Genomic DNA, 14,316 nt, shown 5'->3' with positions numbered 1-14,316 from the left:
AAAGAGCTGAAAACAAATAAGTCACCAGATGCGGATGGAACCCCACTTCGGTTTTTCAAACAATACTCTGCAGCAATGGGCTCTTGCCTAGCTTGCATTTATAGTGAATTTCTCGCCCAGAACAAAGTCCCAAATGACTGGAAAAAATCGCAGGCAAAAGAACGGACCCGCAAAATAAGAGACCAATATCTCTAGAATCGGTTTGTGCAGTTCGAATATAACAAATTTTTTTTCGAGACCGAGAATCTTATGTCCACGAATCAGCATTGTTTTAGAAAGCATCGCTCGTGTGAAACTCAGCTTGCCCTTTTCTCACATGATATACTGCGAACTGTGGGCAACAGGCAGCTTCCATGTTTCTAGATTTCCGGTAAGCGTTGGCGAGGTACCCCATTGCAGGCTGTTAAAGAAAGTACGAATATATGGAATAGTTTCAGAGATATGTTAGTGGCCGGAAGAGTTTTTCAGTTATGGAACCCAGTATGTTGTACTCGTCAAAAAGTTTTCATCAGTGACAAGGGTATCGTCAGGCGTGCTCCAGAGAAGTGTGATAGAAGCACTATTATTCTCTATATACATAAATGATTTGGTGCACAGGGTGCGCAGCAATGTGCAGTTATTTGCTGATGATGCTGTGGTGTATGGTAAGGTGTCGAAGTTGAGTGACTGTAGGAGGACACAAGATACTTTAGATAAAATTTCTAGTTGGTGTGATGAATTGAAGCTAGCTCTAAATGTAGAAATATTTAAGTTAATGTGGACGCGTAGGAAAAACGAACCCTTAATGTTCGGATACAACGTTAGTAACGTCGTTTAAATATCTGGGCGTAACGATGCAAAGCGATATGAAATGGAACGAGCATATGTGTGTGTAGGGAAGGCATAGAACCAGATCACAGGTGGGCTGCTAGATTTGGTACTGGCAGAGTCGCACAACACCAAGTGTTACAGATATGAGTTAGGAACTCAAATGGAAATCCATGGAGAGAGAACGACATTATTTTTAAAGAACTCTACTGATAAAATTTAGAGAACCGACATTTGAGGCTAATTGCAGAACGATTCTACTCCCTCCAACATAAATTGCGCGTAAGGACGACGAAGATAAGAGAAATTGGGACTCATAGAGAGGCATACAGACAGTCGTTTTTCTCTCGCTCCATTTGCAACCGGAACAGGAAAGAAAATGACTATTAGTCGTATGGAATACCCTCTGACGGCCCGCCCGGTTAACCATGAGGTCTAAGGCATGCCGGTCCCCGGCACGAATCCGCCCGGCGGATTAGTGTCGAGGTCCGGTGTGCCGGCCAGCCTGTGGATAGTTTTTAAGACGGTTTTCCATCTGCCTCGGCGAATGCTCGCTCGTTCCCCTTATCCCACCTCAGTTACACTATGTCGGCGATTGCTGCACAAGTACGGTCTCCACGTACGCGTACACCATAATTACTCTAACACAAAACATTGGGGGCTACACTCGTCTGGTGTGAGACGTTCCCACGAGGGCCCACTGGGGGCCGAACCGCACAAGAACCCTGGGTTCTGTGTGGGGCGGCGGTGAGGTGAGTGGACTACTGTAACCTGTTGTGGGGTTGTGAACCATTGAGGGCAACGGCGAGGACAAAGCCTCTCCGTCGTTTCTAGATCCCCAGTTCCAAATAATACAATACAATACGATACAATACCCTCTGCCGCACTCCGTTTGGTGGTTTGCGGAGTATCGATGTAGATGTAGATGCTGTATTACTATCTGATGGCCATTAACTATATTACCTGTTCAGAAATATTTCGACACCTATTAGACGATGGTAATATAGGATGTGTCTGACTTTCAGGTTTATGACGGCTTGAATTCTGCTGGGGACACTTTCAGTTAAGTTCCTGAAAAACTTGGGAGGAATGGAATTCCAATCTTCCTCAGGGGCTGAAACTGGAGAACGCAGTATCGTTGGACGCTGGGGTCTAGCGGGAAGTCGTCGTTCTAACTCATCCCAAAGGTGTTCCATAAATCCATTAAATTTCGGCCATGCAGCCACGCAAATAAAATTTCTTCCGCTGATATTTCGGCCGCGTATGGTCCGACCATCCTCAGAGTGAGTCTTGACTTCGGACTGAGGATCGCCGTACGATACCCGGCCGAAATATCAGTAGACGAAATTTTATTTGCGCGGCTGTATGCCCAAAATTTAATGGACTATTCATTACACCGCGAAAATTTGAAAGTGTTCCATTAGGTTCAGGTCGGAACTCTGAGCAGGCCAGTCCATTTCAAGACTGTTAGTGGCCACAACTCACTGCGTCACAGATCTTGCTTTATGACAGCGTGTATTGTCATGCTAATACAAACAGTCTCATCTCAGAACTGTTTCCTTGCTGTGCACAGTTCACATTGCTGTAAAATTAGTTCTTATCCACCCGCATTCAGCGTTCTCTTAAGCGCCGTAAGTGGACCACACGAAAAACACCACCTCCTCCATTCATCACTGTTGGCACTACGCGTGATGGCAAGTACCGTTCTTAAAGCATCGCAAAATCCAGACTCTTGATTGCTGAAGGGTACAGCGTGATTCGTAACTCCAAATCGCTCGTTTCCAGTGATCCACTACCCAGTGGCGTCACTCTTTACAGCAACTCAACGTCGTTTAGCCTTGACTACAGAAATGTGAGCCTTATGAGGAGCTGGTCGACTATTTTAACTCCCTACACACATTCATTGTGCTAGCAGGACTGCTGGTAGCACCTTGGAACTCACGATTGATTCCTTTTGCTGATATCATGCAATTTTTTACAACCACTCTCTGCAACGTTCGACGGTGCCTGTCCAGCAGTACATGAGATCTGTCTGGTCTTGGTTTAGCTGTGGGTATTCCTTTGGGTTTTCACTTTATGATCACACCATCACCAACAGTCGACTTGGGCAACTTTTTAATGGTTTCAGTGTCCACGACTGACTTGTTACTCAAGTTACATCCAATGACTAATCGCCGATTGAAGCTTCTGAGTTCTCCTGACCGACCCATTCTGCTGTTATTGCTTCTTTATTGACAAAACAATACTCCTGCATCCTTTTACACTGAGGTGTGCGTCTCTCATGACATATACTTGTCAGTTCCGCCTTACACAGGGGTATCTGAATTTTTCGATCAGATAGTCTACTGTAACTGAAAAGTGTTTGCTTGTTTCTATAGGTTACAGAAAGAAATCACGACAGGTCCTACTCAGAACATTCGAGCGATGTGGCACACTGGTTCAGACACTGGACTCGTATTCGAGAGAAGTAGAGGTCAAATCTCCGTCTGACCATACCGAATCAGGTTTTGCATAATTTCCCTAAATAAGTATGCCCTCTTCCAAACCCATCACTCCCCAACTGAGATAGAATTTTGTATAAAGCGTGATTAAAAGTAATGGTACAACTTTGTGGGTGTAATGTATGCATCAACATAAGAGTAAAATGTTAAATAAAGTTTAGTCTAAAACTGCTTTATTTCCAAGTTATGATGCATAATGTAATTTGTGATAGGCAATACATGGGCGACTACAGGCTTTTGGCGTGCCATGTTCGCCCGCATATTGACTGGAGCCATCACCTGTAGACTATCCTAGATGTCAAAAGTTCTGTCAGTGGTTACCTGAGTACCATGCTGCTCACCCACTGCTCGCTCGTCGGGTACTGTTTATAGATGAAATACTCTTTACGCGTGTGGGTATCGTGAATACTCATAACAAGTATGTGTGGGTGTATGAGAATCCTCGCGTAACTGCAGTAAGAGGACATCAAGATCATTTTGCAGTAAGCATTTGGTGTGGTGCAGTGAACTGTCAGTTACTCGGACTGCATGTTATTCCACAGCGCCTGGCTGGTGGAGTGTATCAACAGTTTTTGGAACATGAATTGGGTGGTCTGTTTCATGATGTTCCATTCGCAACACAAGCCAAATCATGGTTTATGCACGATGGTGCCTCTGCACATTTCAGTTGGGTGGCAAGAGAGTATCTCAATGTTGCTTATCCAGATAAGTGAATAGGTCATGCACGACCAGATGCTTGGCCCATCAGATCTCCACATCTTAACCCCTTGGACTTGTACTTTTGGGGTCATCTCAAGGAGCTCGTGTATGGCGTTGCAACTGAGAATGTAGCACAAATACAGCAGCGAATTGAAAATATCTGTGCAACTGTGGAGAATGAGATGAACAGGTCCTGCAACAGTGGTAAGACGTCGAGCACATTACTGCCTTCGTCTAAATGGATGTAATTTTAAACGAGTCCTGGGGAGATGTACAGTACATAGTTGTGTTGGATTTCTGGTACCTTCGTGTCATTGCTTTCTCAGATGAATAAATTTTGTGTTGTTTTTGTTTAACTTATGATCCCTACTCTACTGCGTAACTCTGAAACAAAGCAGTTTCAGACCAAACTTTATTTGAAATTTTACTCTCGTTTTGATTCATACATTACACCCATGAACTGCATAGAGTTACTTTTCAGTCACTCTATATAATGAACTCGACATCCATGAGAAGTTAACTTTACTTCTACTTACGGAAGGAGATTTGTATCCCAGTTCTCCTGAGTACCAGTGCAAAGTCTTAAACATTGCACCATCGGGCTCAATTATTGTACAAGAGCCCTCTCAAGCATTATGACATTTAAAACGATTTTTGTCACCTTATTAATATCTTTACCATAATTTAGAAAAGAAATACCGGTGGTTTGAGAAACCTGCCAGTAACAACCGCTACATGTGGAAACTATAGAAAATTATAAACAATAGATTGGATCGGGATTCTAATGACAGTATGACAACAAGCTCTGGATTTGAAAAGTTAGTCCAACAGAAAAGGTTACTGACCTCAAATAAAGTACAAGACAATGGCTGTTTGAAGTGTACATGCCTTTCTTATTCAAAATAGTCTCCTTGTCAGCCAATACACAATTGGAAGCGTTGGAAACATTATTCAAAACAATTGTGATTGCCAGCAATTGGAATTGCCTTCAGGACTGTTGTCGTACCCTTGTGGATATCGGAAATCGTGTCGAAACGCCGTACTTTCATCGCCATTTTCACTTTGAGAAATAGCAAGAAGTCGCATGAAGACAAATCCAGATAATAATAATGGTGGCCAAGTAACGAGCCCTTTTTTTGAGCCAAGAAACGGCGTACGATCTTGTTTTTGTGCACTGGAGCACTGTCGTGCAATGAACACCGTGTTACTTGGTTGCAGTATTCGGGTCTCACAAGAACAATCCTTGCCCATAAATGAGCTAGAACACCCAAGTAATAAGATACATTCACCATTTCACCTTCTGGAGAGAATTCTCTGTGGATAATTCCTTTGGAATCAAAGAAAGCTGTGGGCATTGTCTCGACACAACTTTTCCGCATTCGCACGTTTTTCGGTTTCGTAAGAGGCTGGTATGGAAAACACCATGGTTTATCATTTATTACAATGCATGACAAGAAGTCTGGATCCCCATCAGGCGATTGTTTCATGTCTCTGCGGTGTTCCACTCTGCAAAATGTTTGATAATCCGTGAGTGAGTGGAGCACAAAGCGACAACAGATCCTTTTACCCAAATTCTCAGCCACAATGCGATGCACATTTGTTTTAGGAATTCCAGTGAGCTCCATAGTTGCCCTGGTAGATGCACAACTATCATTTCGAAGAATTTGAGCCGCTTTTAGAATATTTTCTTCGACTCGAACTGTTACTGATGCTCCTGGACGTCGATCGTCTTCAATGCTCTCTCTGCCATCACGAAATCTTGCAGACCACTTAAAAACGTTTTGAGTCACTGCTTCGCTGCCATAAGCACATTATATCATTTCAAAAATGTCTATGGCACTCTTACACACTTACGCACGTTGCTACATTGCGCTTTTCACAACCGATGTTCAAGACACACTGTTACAAATTTGTTTACTAACAGTAAGAGCAGTCTGTGATGCTAGCGCGTTAAAACGGCAGGTAGTCGAAACACCTCGCTACTTAATTCGTGCATCAGATCACAGATGGCAGTGGTGATTCCGCGAATACAAAATCAGTCACCTTTTATGTGGGACGTATTGCGTATAATCCTCTATACACATCAATCCTGTTCGGGTCTTTTCGATCAACGTAACAGACGTCACAATCGTTGACAAAATATTAACTGTGGTTGAAAGTGTAACTGTGTGAGGGAGTATTGTACACTTTTTTCCTTTTACGTGTAACAGTGCTAAAGGAGCTAGAAGCACATAGGAATGTGTTACGTTCTACCGTCTGCGTCAGCAGGCCCTCACGACAAACCTATTAATTATTGGAGAACAAGAAAACAATAGTTTAAGAGAATGTCTTCCGGTGATTTTCAGCTCCATCTACCCTAAAAATAATCTTCGTAGCGATCCTTTAACCTAGGACTTACGAGTTGTGATTTAAAAAGAGCAGTCAGAACAAATGGCGACGCGTTACGCCGTCTCCCGGGGAAGTGCTGCTTAATCGTGCAGAGGGACTTGCATAAAGATAATTACCTGCTTTCTGCGAGACTAATTGCGAGTTAAGACGAGAGTAATTGGCCGTGAGGCGCTCGGCGCCACACACTGCAGCTGCGATTACACTAATGCACCGACTCCCCGCCTCAGACTAGCGTCGCCGGCTAGTCATTACCAGTACCGTCACGTCGCCGCTAGCGAATTTCTGTGGGTCTACAACTCTCAGTCAACACCAAATTGCGATTCTCGAGCAAATGCTTTGCACTGAAACCTTGTAAATAATCGATAATAACTGTTGTCATCACTTCACTGCCGTGTTTGAACAGAGTTGTCATTTCGTGGTACTGAAAGACAGAGCAAGATGGAGTAGTGTCAAAGCATTAGGGTCGTGTTCAACAGAAGCTTCTTGCAAAATCCTGTCTCTCACAATCCTGAGCTAGGTGTTCTGTGGATGCGTTATTGGTTAAACGTTTGAGCGGAGCAGAAACGAGACTCCCTAGAAATCACACGTTGGAAATTTTTTTGTATTTACATTGTGAAACGAAGAGTGGGAAATTGACAAAAGGTGTGTCAAACTGACTAGCGAATGGCCTAGTTTTGCAAAAAAAAAAAAAAAAGATTTCATTTCTTCAAAATAATCAGAGTAACCGAAAGAAACTTAGTTAGTGATTTTAGGAAAACTGAAATATTTCACGAAGAGCTGCTGTTAGCTACATAAATGAAGTGTCAAAAAGTTCATCTCTTAAAGGCATGAGAAGTTACCTTGGTTTGTGATTCAACTGTCAACAAAAATTCGAAAGAAAAAAATTTCAAAAAAGTCACATACTTTCCAAATGATTTACGTAAAAGCAAGAAATAAAATAAACTAGAGAAAGATTTGATTCGCCTTTGAACGATGTTCGAACTCATGCACACGAAATGAAGTGACGATAGAGAATTTAAAGTTCAATGTTTAACTTATAACCTTAGAATTTTAAAGAGTAATGTAGGGTATTTGTATGGAGGATAATGTAGACTTCGCAGCTTCATTTTCCGTAGATGAATTCGAGTGCCATTCAAAAGCGCTTCAGATATTTTTCTAATTTATTTGTTTATTATTTTCAAACAAATCATTTAGCAAAACATTTGGCCGTTTGTTTTCAATTTTTAGGGTTCCGTACCTTAGTCGGTAACAACGGAACCCTTGCAGGATCACTCTATTGTCTGTCTGTACGTCTGTTAAGACTCCTTTTTCTCTAAAATGCGCAGAGGTATCGAGTTGAAATTTGCGCCAAATGCTAAGGTCTACGGTTCCTTGGCGGAGCAAAAAATTTTAGCTTGTCAGTCAAAGCACTCAAAGGATACTGCCATTTATGTCACATATTTAGATACAAACTCACTCACCGAAACCTGTAGCTGAACTATCTATACACATAACTAAGTTTGTACGAAACCCTCAGAGTGCGAGTCCTAGTAGCACGTATCTGGGTTATTTTATATCGTATATTACATTTCACTGCTTCCTCCAGCATCGTCAGAACAGTGTTATTTTGCCGTTCGTCTCTTCCTCAGTCCACGAGTGATCGTTTCCACTATCAAGGTTAAGCACGAAAACTGGCCCTACCGTCATGTTTTGCAACTTTTAAGTACCCCCTCCTTTCAGTAAGCTCCGTTTTTCATTCGTACATACATTAACATCATCTGCGTTCCTGTGGGTGATCATATTCGTAAAATTCTTGTGAACTATGGTCTCTAGTTCTACATCGGCAGAAGTCGGAAAGGCAGAGTATTTTGCGTCCAATCAATGACGGTCTTACCCATTTACTATTACAGCGTGCACAATGATTGAGCTAAGCCGTTCGCCTCAGTTTTTTCCGAAATAGTTTAAGATATCGTATTTTGGTTTTCATCCCGATGAACTGTACACCGATGAGCCAAAACATTATGACCACCTGCTTAATAGCGTTTTGTTCCACTGTTCAAACACAGCACAACAGAGATGCTTAGCATGGATTCAACAAGTCCTTGACAGGATTCCAGAAGTATGATATGCATAGGACAAGGAATCAATGTGAGTTCACTATAACGTCCCTCAAATCACTGTAGCAAGATTCTGATCTGGCAACATGGACAATTATCCTGCTGGAAGATATCATCGGCGTAGTGAGACACTTCAAGCATAAAGCGATGAAGGTGGTCCGCAATAATATTCGTGTAGTTCACTATTCTCATGATGCCTTCGATTACCATCCTAGATCCATGGAAGCCCAACTCAGTGAACCCCACAGCATAATTTTGCCCTCACCGAGCCGCATCTGTGGCACAGTGCATGTTTGATGCAGCCATTCGCCTGGATGATGGCATTTAAGAATCCCACAATCTACCTGTTGTAACAAGAAATGAGATTCATTCGACAGGCGACGTGTTTCTATTGATCCATAGTGAAACTTCAGTGATACTAAGCCCACTGCAATCATAACTGACGATGTCGTCTGGTCAACACTGGACCACACAGTGGTAGTGTGATGTGGAGGTCCATGTTCAACAATGACCTTTGAACGGTGTGCAGCGGATCACTCGTGCGAGAATCAGATTGTACTTTGTTATCACATCTGATAAAGAATGCTGCCTATCCTGGATTACACAGCAGGGGATCCTCTTACCTCTACATTTGGTGATGAGACATGGTCATCTAGTATCATTCGATCTACTCGTTATTTCACCATCCTTCAAAATGGTTCAAATGGCTCTGAGCACTATTGGACTTAACTTCTGTGGTCATTAGTCCCCTAGAACTTAGAACTACTTAAACCTAACTAACCTAAGGACATCACACACGTCCATGCCCGAGGCAGGATTCGAACCTGCGACCGTAGCAGTCGCGCGGTTCCGGACTGAGCGCCTTAACCGCGAGACCACCGCAGCCGGCTCACCATCCTTCAATCATTTTCTGTAGGTGCTCACAACAGTAGTACCCCAACAGGCGAACAGCTTCGCCGTTTCAGAGATTTTAGTTACAAGCCGCAGCGCCACAACAATGTGCCCTTTGTCGAAACGGCTTATGTCACTGGATTTGCGCATTAGCGACCATATGTTTGCTATGACTGTCCATTCGCCTCTTTTCCATTTACAGTCTTTCCTTACTGTATCACGTGCCTGCAGCAACAACCAGGAGGCATTGAATCTCCCAGTGGGCAGTTGTCACAATGTTTTGCCTCATCAGTAAAAGTAAGTCCACAGTAAACAATGCAAGTAGCCCGATACAGCCGATTGCAGCGCATTTTGTTTGTGTGGGTTCCATACATTCAGGGGTAAAGGTGATTTATTTGTGTCCCCTCCCTCTCTCCTTAACCTATAGTTCTGCTAAGTGGTATGTGAATGCTTGTCGTTTGATTTATGACCCCCTGAGGATAATATATCCTTCTGTGAAACCACCCTCCCCCCTCCCTTCCCCCTCCACCACCCTACCTCTGGAAGCCTTCAATTGTCATCCCTCCCCTCGCCAATATACCTGCAAGTATACATTCAGGCCTGAGTTATCTGAGTAGCTCTCTCCTACTCTATCAGTTTGACTGATTAATAAATTAATTGATAAATTAATTAACCCCTCCCCCTCTGGTAAATCCCCCAGCCCTTCCCTCCCACGCCCAACCTTCACCCAGAAATTGGCAGGTCCATGGTTGAGAGCAAGGATCTCGTGGGGAAATTAAATCACACAGCAAAGGACATACGGTTTATTTATAAAATTCAGTTTGCTGAGGTTGGATCTCTCTTGATCATCATTCCCTCTTGTACTGAAAGATGCAGATCTTGTAAAATTCATCGAAAGGGAGTATTTAAAATGATCGGTTTTTTCAAAAAAATGGTTCAAATGGCTCTGAGCACTATGCGACTTAACTTCTGAGGTCATCAGTCCCCTAGAACTTAGAACTAATTAAACCTAACTAACCTAAGGACATCACACACACCCATGCCCGAGGCAGGATTCGAACCTGCGACCGTAGCGGTCACGCGGTTCCAGACTGAAGCGCCTTTAACCGCACGGCCACACCGGCCGGCTCGGTTTTTTCATTCTGTTCATGCTAGGAATACTGTCATGAAGCACTTATCACACATAACTACACAGTTAAAAATCTTTTGCACGGTGAGTAGGGCATTGTGCTCCCTCACTGGCCAGTTCACCGCCGCTTTGCGTATACCTGAACCCCAGGCTGCACTACGCCTCCTTGGGCCCCGCACTGTTGTAGGCTGCTGCACGCCCAACCGACCCATGCGATGCACAAACCAGATGTTGTGCTAATCCCTGAACAAAGCACCACATGACGGCAACCCTCTGATACTGATACCTGAAAATTTCCTGTCGAAACACCTGCTCTCTCTCTCTCTCTCTCTCTCTCTCTCTCTTCCTCTCTCTCTCAAGTGGATGCTTCCTATTTGTGTGAACCATCATATGCAAACACACACAGACCAAGATGTAATCCTCTCACCCCTCGGCCCTTACATCCCACTCCCCTGGCCCCCTTTCAAATTTAAGCTCATTTGCATGCTATGTCCTTAACCAATTTACGGGAGGGGCTAGACAGATGCGCGTTCGCCGTAAAACTATCAGAAACAATAAATTGATCAATGAGGAATTTGATTTTGCGATTGAGTTTTTAAAGCATTGTAGAATTCCTAAATTGGTTCTCTCTTCTACATTCGAAGGGAGAAGGAGGAAGGGCCTACTGCATGATAGGAGAGAGACAACAGCAAATACCACTGCAAAACGGAGTCCACCGAAATGTACTGAATCCACTAAACATAACACAATTAAACTGCACCCAGTCGGTAGCAGTAGGTGTCAAGGCTATATGTCGGAAATCACTGAAAAACTCGCACACTCCGCACGCTGATGTCCCGATGTCTGCAGTGAATCTTCTCAATTTTCCATGGAGAATACTCACAGTACATGCTATCGCGAAGGCGACCCAATGCATACTGAGTATTACTTCGTTGTTCAGCTATCCAGAGGGCGCTACCACCAGGACTTGACCCTGCAGCTGCGGGCAAGAACCAACTAGCAGTCTGGCCATAACTTTTCTTTGTGCTCGCCGCTCGCGAGACCCTTAAGCTGGAAATGCCCATTCATTCTAGCCACAGGCTATCCCCGCCATGCGGCCTGCACGCCAAATGGTGTAATCTTAGGAGACCATCCGCATATTTATCACTGTAATTCCAATTAAACATTACGACTGCAGCCACAATCTGGTGACATTCGACAATGAGCGAAGTACGGAAATTCATCCTCCTTACTGATGTGGCTTTGGAAATATCAATAGCTATACCCCTCTTACACTGAAGCAAGAGGGGTATAGCTATTGATATTTCCAGAGCCACATCAGTAAGGAGGATGAATTTCCGTACTGCGCTCATTGTCGAATGTCACGCATGTTCCAATACAGAGATATATAAACAGGTAGAGTACCGCGCTGCGGTCGGCAACGCACATATAAGACAACAAGTGTCTGGTGCAGTTGTTAGATAGGTTACTCCTGCTAAAATAGCAGGTTATCAAGATTTAAGTGAGTTTGAACGCGCAGTTATTGTCGCCGCACGAACAATGGGACACAGCATATCCGAGGTAGCGATGAAGTGGCGATTTTCCTGTGCGACCATTTCACGAGTGTACTGTGAATATCAGGAATCCAGTAAAACATCAAATTTCCGACATCGCTGCGGCCGCAAAAAGATCCTGCAAGAAAGGGACCAACGACGACTGAAGAGAATCGTTCAACGTGACAGAAGTGCAACCCTTCCGCAAATTTCTGCAGATTTCAATGCTGGGACATCAACAAGTGCCAACGTGCGAACCGTTCAACGAAACATCATCGATATGGGGTTTCGGAACGGAAGGCCCACTCGTGCACCCTTGATGTCTGCACGACACAAAGATTTACGCCTCGCCTGGACCCGTTCACATCGACATTGGACTGTTGATGACTGGAAACACGTTGCCTGGTCGGGCGAGTCTCGTTTCAAATCGTATCGAGCGGATGGTCGTATACTGGTACGGAGACAACCTCGTGAATCCACGGAACCCGCATGTCAGCAGGGGGCTGTTCAAGCTGATGGAGGCTCTGTATTGGTGTTGGGAGTGTGCAGTTGGGGTGATAGGAACCCCTGATATGACTCTAACAGATGACACGTACGTAAGCATCCTGTCTGATCACCTGCATACCTGCATCCATTCATGTCCATTGTGCATTCCGACGGACTTGGGCAATTCCAGCAGGACAATACGACACCCCACACTTCCAGAATTGCTACAGAGAGGCTCCAGGAACACTCTTCTGACTTTAAACACTTTCGTTGCCCACCAGACTCTCCAGACATGAACATTATTGAGCGTATCTGGGATGCCTCGCAACGCGCTTTTCAGAAGAGATCTCCACCCCCTCGTACTAAAGGATTTATGGACAACCCTGCAGGATTCATGGTGTCAAGTCCTTCCAGAACTACTTCAGACATTAGTCGCGTCCATGCCACATCGTTTTGCGGCACTTCTGCGTGCTCGCGGGGGCCCTACACGATATTAGGCAGGTGTACTAGTTTCTTTGGCTCTTCAGTCTGTGCCTAGACCTAATTTTCCACTTAAAATCCTTCATCCCCCTTACGGCTATCGGTGCACGGAAACTGCAGTCTCCTCCATCAAATGCATACCTCCCTCACGACCCGACAGTTATTTTCTTTGTACATGTTGGATCAATGACCCCAACACAAACTTCATATGCCTGCTGATCGCAGAGAGCCTCTCACACATACCCTACTATGTATTATACTTCGCCAATATCTGAATGCTGCTGTCACTAAACAATATTGAGCAAAAACCCATAATGGATGGACATGCCTCATATGTTTCTCTTGCAAGTGGTACGAGTGGGTCTTAGGAAGAAAGACGTAATCGTGTTATAAGCGACCAGATGGTAAAAACACGATCGCAGCGAACCTACTACTGCAATCCTGCATAAAAACCGGTCTTGGTTCTACAGACACACACAAGTACTGTTAACGATATTCATGTTAAAAACTACACATGCCTTAGAAATCGAGGTATGGTATAGCTTCCGAATGAAGTGATCATCCACACAAATACCGCTACATCGAATGTAGACGGGCACTGGAGGTTGTGTATCAACAGGCGTGTGCGTTTGCACATCGCCAGTGATGTAAACTCGTAATAAATTTACCCTTATCACCGAATTAAGAAAGTGATTCGGTTAAGGAACGTGGTTGTTGTTGTTGTGGTCTTCGGTCCTGAGACTGGTTTGATGCAGCTCTCCATGCTACTCTATCCTGTGCAAGGTTCTTCATCTCCCAGTACTTACTGCAACCTACATCCTTCTGAATCTGTTTAGTGTATTCATCTCTTGGTCTCCCTCTGCGATTTTTACCCTCCACACTGCCCTCCAATACTAAATTGGTGATCCCTTGATGTCTCAAAATATGCCCTACCAACCGATCCCTTCTTCTAGTCAAGTTGTGCCACAAATTTCTCTTCTCTCCAATTCTATTCAATACCGCCTCATTACTTATGTGATCTACCCATCTAATCTTCAGCATTCTTCTGTAGCACCACGTTTCGAAAGCTTCTATTCCCTTCTTGTCTACACTATTTATCGTCCATTTTTCACTTCCATACATGGCTACGCTCCATACAAATACTTTCAGAAACGACTTCCTGACACTTAAATCTATACTCAATGTTAACAAATTTCTCTTCTTCAGAAATGGTTTCCTTACCATTGCCAGTCTACATTTTATATCCTCTCTACTTCGACCATTAGCAGTTATTTTGCTCCCCAAATAGCAATACTCATTTACTACTT

This window comes from Schistocerca americana, chromosome X, assembly GCF_021461395.2.
Source record: "Schistocerca americana isolate TAMUIC-IGC-003095 chromosome X, iqSchAmer2.1, whole genome shotgun sequence".
Classification (NCBI taxonomy): domain Eukaryota; kingdom Metazoa; phylum Arthropoda; class Insecta; order Orthoptera; family Acrididae; genus Schistocerca; species Schistocerca americana.
The sequence above is the reverse complement of the archived record's forward strand: the minus strand, read 5'-3'. Positions refer to the sequence as shown.